The sequence below is a fragment of the Orycteropus afer genome, unplaced genomic scaffold (genome assembly GCF_000298275.1).
Source record: "Orycteropus afer afer isolate SDZICR_OR568_19922 unplaced genomic scaffold, OryAfe1.0 scaffold00798, whole genome shotgun sequence".
NCBI classification, from domain to species: Eukaryota; Metazoa; Chordata; class Mammalia; order Tubulidentata; family Orycteropodidae; genus Orycteropus; species Orycteropus afer.
In genome coordinates this window covers 526711-535462 of record NW_006922385.1, presented here as the reverse complement: position 1 = coordinate 535462, position 8752 = coordinate 526711, and the positions used below count along the sequence as shown (strand labels likewise).

The 8752-nt window shown below is 35.1% G+C and overlaps 1 protein-coding gene across 1 annotated transcript in view; it reads left to right on the top strand.

Annotated features, from left to right (window-relative positions):
• Positions 1–8752, top strand: part of LOC103211805 (kelch-like protein 1) — a 499593-nt gene that overhangs the window by 216174 nt on the left and 274667 nt on the right. The gene's annotated exons all lie outside the window — the stretch shown is intronic.

Here is an 8752-nt window from a genome sequence, read left to right as displayed (position 1 = left end):
CATTTCAAAATACAGTAAAAGAAAAACAAATTTTAACTCTTCTTTTGCTCATAAACTAAATTATCTCATTAACATTTGTATTCCTTCCTTTATAGTTATATTTTTCTTTTTAGTCATTATTCAGAGACTTTAAATAACAGAAAATATTGCTACTTTAAAAGTTAATAAACCATTTACAATTACTTTTTAATTTCTGTAATTTAAAAATCTCCCTATGCGGAAAGAAAGCAAACTATAAGCTGTGTGAAGAAACCTCAAGAGAATTGAATTTTATCACATGTGTGTGGAAAACAACTACTACTGTGATTTTAATTTCGAAGAGTATCAGACAAATAAAATAGTTTACTATTATAATACTCTGAACATGGAATGAAAATATCCCCTAGCGAAGGGAAAATTCAACATTAATGAATACCCAGAGAATCAAGTGTATACTTTTTTTCCCGTTCTAATTAAGTGAAAAATACCTAGAGGTCCCCACAAATAAAATTTGTTACTTTAATAATACTAAAAAATTAATAGTATACTACTAATGTTGAAAAACAATATATAAATATTAAGTATTTGTTATAAGCATTCAAAATTCAGTTAATATATGGTATTCCTTTCAAAATATTTTTTTTAAAGGATTCTGGAATAATCATAAGGAGTTTTGGTGGTCTAGTGCCTAAGTCATTTGACTACTAACCAGAAGGTTGGCGAGTCAAACCCATCAGCCACTCCAGGAGAAAGAAGATGGGGAAATTACTATGAGACCATATCTACTCGATGGCAGTGGATTTGGTTTTTGGTTTTGGTTGGAATAATTTTGATATTGAGTATCATGTAATTTTATATTTTAGTCATTGAGGGATGGTGCAAATGATAATTTAATGTTTCACATATAATACATCACATTTTCCAATTAAGTTTTTTCTTTTTCAAATTTTATTCTCTAGTTAAAAAAATAAAATTTAATTTAATTAAGAAAAAAAACTTAACTCTTTACTCATGTTGGGACCTCTAGTGGTGTAGTGCCTAAGGCATTTGACTGCTAACAGGAAGGCTGACAATTCAAAATCACCAGCCACTCCTCACAGTTCAAAATCACCAGCCACTCCTCGGAAGGAAGATGGAGCAATCTACTTCATACAGATACTGCCTCAGAAACCCAAGGAGGGGTCGCTATGAGTTGAATCCACTTGACAGCAGTGAGTGAGGGAGTGAGTGAGTGTTTTACTCAAGTTAATATGTGTTTACCCTTTAATTAGTACCTCTAGTTACCCTCCCACCCCCACCTACTCTTGGTAACCATCAAAGAACATTTCATTTTTTTGTAAAATCTTTGTGTTGACTTTTTACAATAATTGTCTTATGTAATATTTGTCCTAGTGTGATTGATTACTATCACTCAGCATATTGTCCTCTAGGTTCATCCATGTTATGCTTTGCAGAGTCATTGTTGTTCTGTAACATTGTGTAGTATTCCATTGTGTTTATGTACCATAGTTTGTTTATCCATTCCTCTGTTAATGGGCTTTTAGGTTGTTTCCATCTTTTTGCTATTGTGACTAGTGGATGAACATGGGTGTGCATATATCTATTTGTGTCATGCTTTTATATCTGTAGGATACATACCTAGTAGTGGGACTGCAAAATCATATGGTATTTCTATTTCCAGATTTTAAGGAAATGCTATACAATTTCCCATAGAGGTTGCATTATTTTAGAGGCCTGCCAACAGAATATGAGGGTTCTAGTCTCTCCACATCCTTATCAGCATCTACTGTTTTCTATTTTTTTTTTTTTTTTTGAACTTTGCTTTTAGGGCTGGGGAGAGTTGTTTTGATTTGCATCTCTTGAATGGCTAATTATCAGGAGCATCTCTTCATGTTTTTCAGCTGCCTGAATGTCTTTGGTAAAGCGTCTGTTCATGTACTCTGCTCATTTTTAATCAGATTATATGCTTTGTTGTTGCTGTTGTTGTACGGTGATGAAGTTTTCTATAAATTTTAGAGATCATCCCTTGTCTGATGTTTCATTGCCAAAAATGTTTCTTCTACAGTCCGTGGGTTCTCTTTGTATGCCTTTGATGAAATCTTTTGATGTACATAAGTGTCTAATATTTTAGAAGGTCCCATTTATCTATTTTGTCTTCTGGTATTTGTATATTTTAGTAATGGTTGATAATGTATTTATTCCCTCACCTAGGGCCCCTAAGTTTGGTACTTTTTTTTATCTTCCATGATCTTTATGGCTTTAGATTTTATTTTCAGTTTTTTTATCCAACTTTAGTTTGTTTTTGTATATGATGTGATATATGGGTCCTGTTTCATTTTTCTGCAAATGGATATCCAGTTATGCCAACACCCTTTATTAGAAAGAGTTTCTCTTCTACATTTCAAAGATCAACTGTCCAAATGTGAATGGATTTACTTCTGGGTTCTCAAAATTCTGTTCCATTGATCTATGTGTATTCCATTTAACTATTTTTGATAAATATGAAGAAATACTATATATTTTTCCATGTGATCAATTTAAAGTAAATGAAAGCAATTTGGGGTTTGCTATTATCAGAAATATTGGCTGATCTTCTGTCAATTAACCTTTCAAGTAGAAATAATTAAGTGATTCCATTGTTCTTTCCCCCACCCCCTTTTTTCCTGGATTCAAATAATTTAATGTTATGATTTACCCTTTGTAAGTTTATAGTTATGTTGACTCTGATATTCCCTACTTATGTTAACTTCCTTATCAGATCAGTATAGGCAATATTAGAATTTATTCTTCCATAATTAGCAGGAATAAAGATACAAATATTCACAAAATGCCATCATAAAACTTGTATCTGCCTTATATGCACATATTTTTAATCCAAAAGATCTTTAAAACAAGCCCCTTAATATTTTATAATAGCAACAGTGATAATTCAGTCATAGAATTCTCTCTTCCCTGAGGCAGACTTGGGTTCAAGTCCGGCCAGTGTTTGCCGTGTGCAGACACCACCAGTCTATCAGTGGAGTCTTGCAAGTAGCTGTGATGCCGGACAGGTTTCAGCAGAGTTTAGAAGATTAAGATGGACTAGAGAGAATTGTCCGGTGAGCTACTTCTGAAAATCTGTTGTTGTTGTTGTTAGACTAAGTCAGTTCTAATGCATAGTGACCCTATGCACAACAGGATGAAATGTGCCAAGTCCTGTGCCATCTTCACATCTTGTTGCTGTGTTTAAGACAGTTGTGATAGCCACAGTGTCAGTCTGTATCATTGAAGTCTATATCATTGAAGGTTTTCCTCTTTTTCACTGACTATCTACTTTACCAAGTGCTATGTCATTCTCTAGGAACATGTCTTAAATAGGTGAGATGAACTCTTGTTACCCTCAGGCCTATGGAGTATTCTGAATGTCCTGCTTCCAACCCATATGTGTTCCTTATTCTCACAGATCTTGATATATTTAATATTTTTCACCAACACCAAAATTCAAATGCAATAATTCTTCTTTAATCTTTGCTATTTTATTGTCCAGCTTTCACATGCATATGAGGTGTATGAAAATATCATGGCAAGAGTAAGGTGACATCTCTGCTTTTTCACACTTTAAAGAGGTTTTTTGAAGAAGATTTGCCCAGTGCAATATGTCATTTTATTTCTTGACAGATGCATTCATGAGAATTGAATGTGGATCCAACTAAAATGAAATATTTGACAACTTCAACCTTTTCTCTCTTTATCATGATGCTACTTATTGGTCCACTTTTGAGCATTTTTGTTTTCTATATATTGAAGTGGTGTAATCCATACTGCAAGCTGTAGTGTTTGATCTTCATTAGTAAGTACTTTGAGTCCTCTTCATTTTCAGCAAAGAAAGTTGTGTCATCTGCATATCACAGGTTATTAATGAGCCTTCCCCTATCCTGATGCCATGTTCTTCTTCATATAGTCCAGAATCTCAGGTTATTTGCTAAGCATACAGATTGAATAAATATGATTAAAGGATACCACCCCGAAACACAATCTTCCTGATTTAAAATCACACAATATCCCCTTGTTCTGTTTAAAAGAATACCTCTTGGGCTATGTACAGGTTCCTCATGAACAATTAAATATTCTGAAAATTTTATTCTTTAGAATGTTATACATAATTTATGATCCATACAGTCAAATATCTTTGTATAGTTAACACAGCATAGATAAACATCTTTATGATATTCTCTATTTTCAATAAAGATCCATATGAAATCCACAATGTTCCACATCCTCTTTTGAATTTGTCTTAAATTTCAGGCACTTTCCTGTTGACGAACTTCGGCAACTTTTTTTGAATTATCTACAGCAAAAATTTTACTTGTGTGTGATATTAATAATATTGTTTGATGCATGGAAACAATTAGTCCAAGCGACTGGTACACCATGTGATCCTCAGCCTATATGACTATGAGACCAGAAGAACTAGATGGTGCCCAGCTACCACTGTCAACCACTCATATGGGGATATATGTAGGAGATCCTGGATAGAGTGAGAGAATGATATGGAACAAAACTCAAAATCATTAGGGGAAAAAAAAAAAAAAAAAAGGACCAGATTTGCTGGTCTGATAGAGCCTGATAGAACCACTGAGACTATGGCCCTTATCTACCCTTCAGGTCTGGAACTGAACCCACTCTTGTGACTTCTAGCTAAGCAAAGGCAGGCATATGAGCTGAACATTTACATTATGTAGATACACTTCTTGGAGAGATCAATCATGGGAGAATAGAAGGGCTGTATATGCATAGGGAGACAGCTCAGGGGGCAAGAGTGCATGGGAAGGAAGGACAAAGGGAAGAGGTAACTATGGGGAGGAAATGGGGGGTGCTGTTGCACTTTAGTAAATTGTAGCCAATATCATGAGACAAAGTATATGTGAGCTGCTGAATGGAAAGTGAATTTGCTATGTAAACTTTTGCCCAGATCACAATAAAAATTAATAATAATAATAATTATTATCTTTGATAATTTCCACATTCTGTTGAATTACTTTCCAATGGAATAAGAATATACGTAGATCTCTTCCATTTTTTCGACCAGGTAGCTGCTTTCCAAATTTCTTGGTCCTCAGAAGGAAGGTTGGGCAATCTACTTCTGTAATGATACACCTAAGAAAACCAAAGAGGGGTCTCTATGAGTTGGGTCCGATTCCATGGCACATAACAACAACAACAGACTATTTAGTGCTTCCAATATTGCATATATTTGCTCAATCGTTTCAATTAATATTCTGTCAAGATCAGGAGTCTTGTTTTTTGCCAGTTCCTTCAGTGCATCTTAGACTTCTTTTTTCAATACCATTTGTTCTTAATCATATGCTACCTCTGGAAATGGTTGAATTTTGACCAATTATTTTTAGCACAGTGACTTTCTGTATTCTTTCAATTTTCTTTTGATGCTTCCTGCATCATTCAATATTTTGCCCCTGGGATCATTCAATCTGCCACTTGAGGCTTGAATTTTTTTCTTTATTTCTTTCAGCTTGAGAAATGATGAGCATGCTCTTCCCTTTTGACTTTCTAATTCCAGATCTTTGCACATTTCATTATAATACTTAACTTTGACTTTTTAAGCTGTCCTTTGAAATCTTCTGTTCAGCTCTTTTATCTTGTCATTTTTTTCCTTTTTCTTTAACTACTCTGCCTTCAAGAGCAAATTTCAGAGTCTCTTCTGACACCCACTTTGTTTTTTTATTTCTTTCCTGTGTTTTCACTAACCTTTTTCTTCCTTCATGTATGATGACCTTGATGTAATGCCACAACTCATCTGGTCTTCAGTGATTGGTGTTCAAAGTGCCAAACCTATTTTTCAGCTGATCTCTAAATTCAGATGGGATGTAATCAAGGTCATATTTTTGCTCTCATGGATTTCTTTTAATTTTCTTCAGCTTCAATTTAGACTTTCATATATGTAATTGATGATTTGTTCTGTGTTGGCCCTTGGCTTTATTCTGATTGTTGTTGTTAGTTGCCAACAAGTCATCTCCTACTCATAGCAACCTTACATACAACAGAATGAACACTGCCCAGTCCTGTGCGCACCTCATATTCCTTGCTATACCTGAACCTATCATTGCAGCCACTGTGTCAATCCATCTTGTTGAAGGCCTTCCCCTTTTTCATTGACCGTCCACTTTATAAAATATCCTATCTTTCTGTAGAAAATAGTCCCTTCTGACAACATAACCAAAGTAGATGAGAAGAAGTCTGGCCATTGTCACTTTCAAGGACAATTCTTGCTGCGCTTTGTCCAGGACAGATTTTTTAGTTCTTTTAGCAGTCCATGGTACTTTCAGTATTCTTCACCAGCACCACAACTCAAAAGCATTAACTCTTCATCGGTCTTCCATTATCCATTGTCTGGCTATCACATGCATATAAGGCCATTAACAATACCATGGCTTGGGTTAGTCACAACTTAGTCTTCAAGGAGACATCTTTGCTCTTCTTCATCAATTGAAAGAGGTCTTTTGCAACAGATTTGCCCAATGCAATATGTCTTCTGATATCTTAACTGCTACTTCCATTCTGACTGATAATATTGAGCTTCTCCATTGTCTCTATCCATCAATGTATTCTATTTGATTCTTGTGTATTCCATCAGGCAGTGTCCTCATATATTGTAACCATTTATGTTGTTGAAAAAATTATTTCCAATGAAAACTTCATGCATCATAAAGGACCAATCCACAACCAATCATAGGGATGGCTCGGTACCAGACAGTTTTTCCTTTAGTTGTGCCTAGATTCTCTGAGTCAAGTTATAGCAGTTAATGACAGCACCAACATTTTAGAATTTGAATTAGATATTGATGCTCTGAGCATTAAAGTGAAATACTATAGTTAATGTTCTTGATTGTTCAATACAGTAATAAACATAAAATGGAATTTAAGAATTCTAAGCATCAAATACAGATTTTTTACAACTATGAGAACAAGATTTCAAACAAGCAAGAAATTATCTTTTGCATGTTAATCTTTAGAAGGTAACACATTCTGCATTTCAAGCTGTGATCACATTGGCCAGAGAAAAAATAACAATACAGATTCTGAAGAGCTCAATATTCAGAGATTGCCTCAGTAGAGAGCTGAAATATTTACACCACGAGGTATTATTTTATTGTAATAGAAAGGACATTAGGAGTTCTGGTAGCATAGTGGCTAAAGCACTTGACTGCTAACCAGAAGGCTGGCGGTTCAAACCCACCAGCCACTCCTCGGAAGGAAGGTTGGGCAATCCTACTTCCGTAGTGATACTGCCTCAGAAACCCAAGGAGGGGTCACTATGAGTCAGGGCCGACTCAACAGCACATAACAAGAAAGGACATTATTTATCTAAAGAATTAACCCATATTTACATTAATTCTTTCTTCCATCTGAAGAGATTACACTATGTTTTTCTATTAAGCCACTTTGCAGTAAAACCATTATCCTTTCCATCCCCATCTGTTTAGATTAACTCAGGATGTACCTGAAGAGTCTTTGTGTGAGATATTGCCTGGGGCTGTGGCTGGGGCATTGTGTTGGACATTATTTTAGGCAGATGCCTTAGAAGACAGGGCTGAATGTCTTCAGGAACCACCCCCACCACTATTTTTTTTTTTGCTTCTGAATTTATAACTAGATTTAAATCCCATCAAGACCCAAGAGGTAAAATACAGGAAGAGGTATGCTACACTCCCAAAGAACTACTTGATTTTTCTAACGTATACAAACAGAAACTTGTGAGATATGTAGAGAAGTGGCTACTAAGAGTGTGAGATAATGATGTCATGAACATAATGTAAAATCTCTCTGAGATTACTGATACAGAGTTAGACCTGCTAAGCATAGATTTTTCATTCACTGTTTCAGATATTTCAAGAGGTTAGAAAAGGCTTTAATAGTTTATTTGGTTGGTTCACTAAAGCATGGATTAAGCATTGGCCTACATTAAATCATGTTGAATTTAATTAATGACCTGCCCCTGCATACTGTAGAAAAAAGTATTCAAAAGTTTAGGGAAATTGGTATGTTAGAGTAAATTTATCAAGTTGTACCTATCTTTACCTCAGTGGTGTTGTTGTTATTTGCCATCGAGTCGTATCCAACTCATAGTGAGCACTCCTTGGGTTTCCGAGGCAGTATCACTACAGAAGTAGACTGCCCAAACTTCCTTCTGAGGAGTGGCTGGTGGGTTTGAACCACCAGCCTTCTTGTTAGCAGTCAAGTGCCTTAGGCACTGTGCTACAATAGTGAGGAAAAAATTAGTGAAGGGAGTCTCAGCATCCTTGAAAACAGATGTGACTGCTATTTAATGTAAGTCAGATTTGACAATGGGAACTTCCCTAAATAAATTAAAATATTATATATATATATATATATATATATATATATATATATATATATTCATATCATTAACCTAATTGCTGTTGAGTCAATTCCAATTCACATAACTCTATAGGACAGAATAGAACAGCCCTATAAGGTTTTCAGGGATTTAAATCTTTATGGAAGCAGACTACCATATTGTTCCCCTGCAGAGCACCTGGTAGGTTTGAATCACTTGACATTTCAGTTAGCAGCTAAACACTTAAGCACTGCACCACCAGGGCTCCTTATTCATATCCTTACTTTATTTTATAGAAATATTGTCTTTGTTGTTGTGACCCGACTTTTTAAGCTGTCCTTTGAAATCTTCTGTTCAGCTCTTTTATCTTGTCATTTTTTTCCTTTTTCTTTAACTACTCTGCCTTCAAGAGCAAAT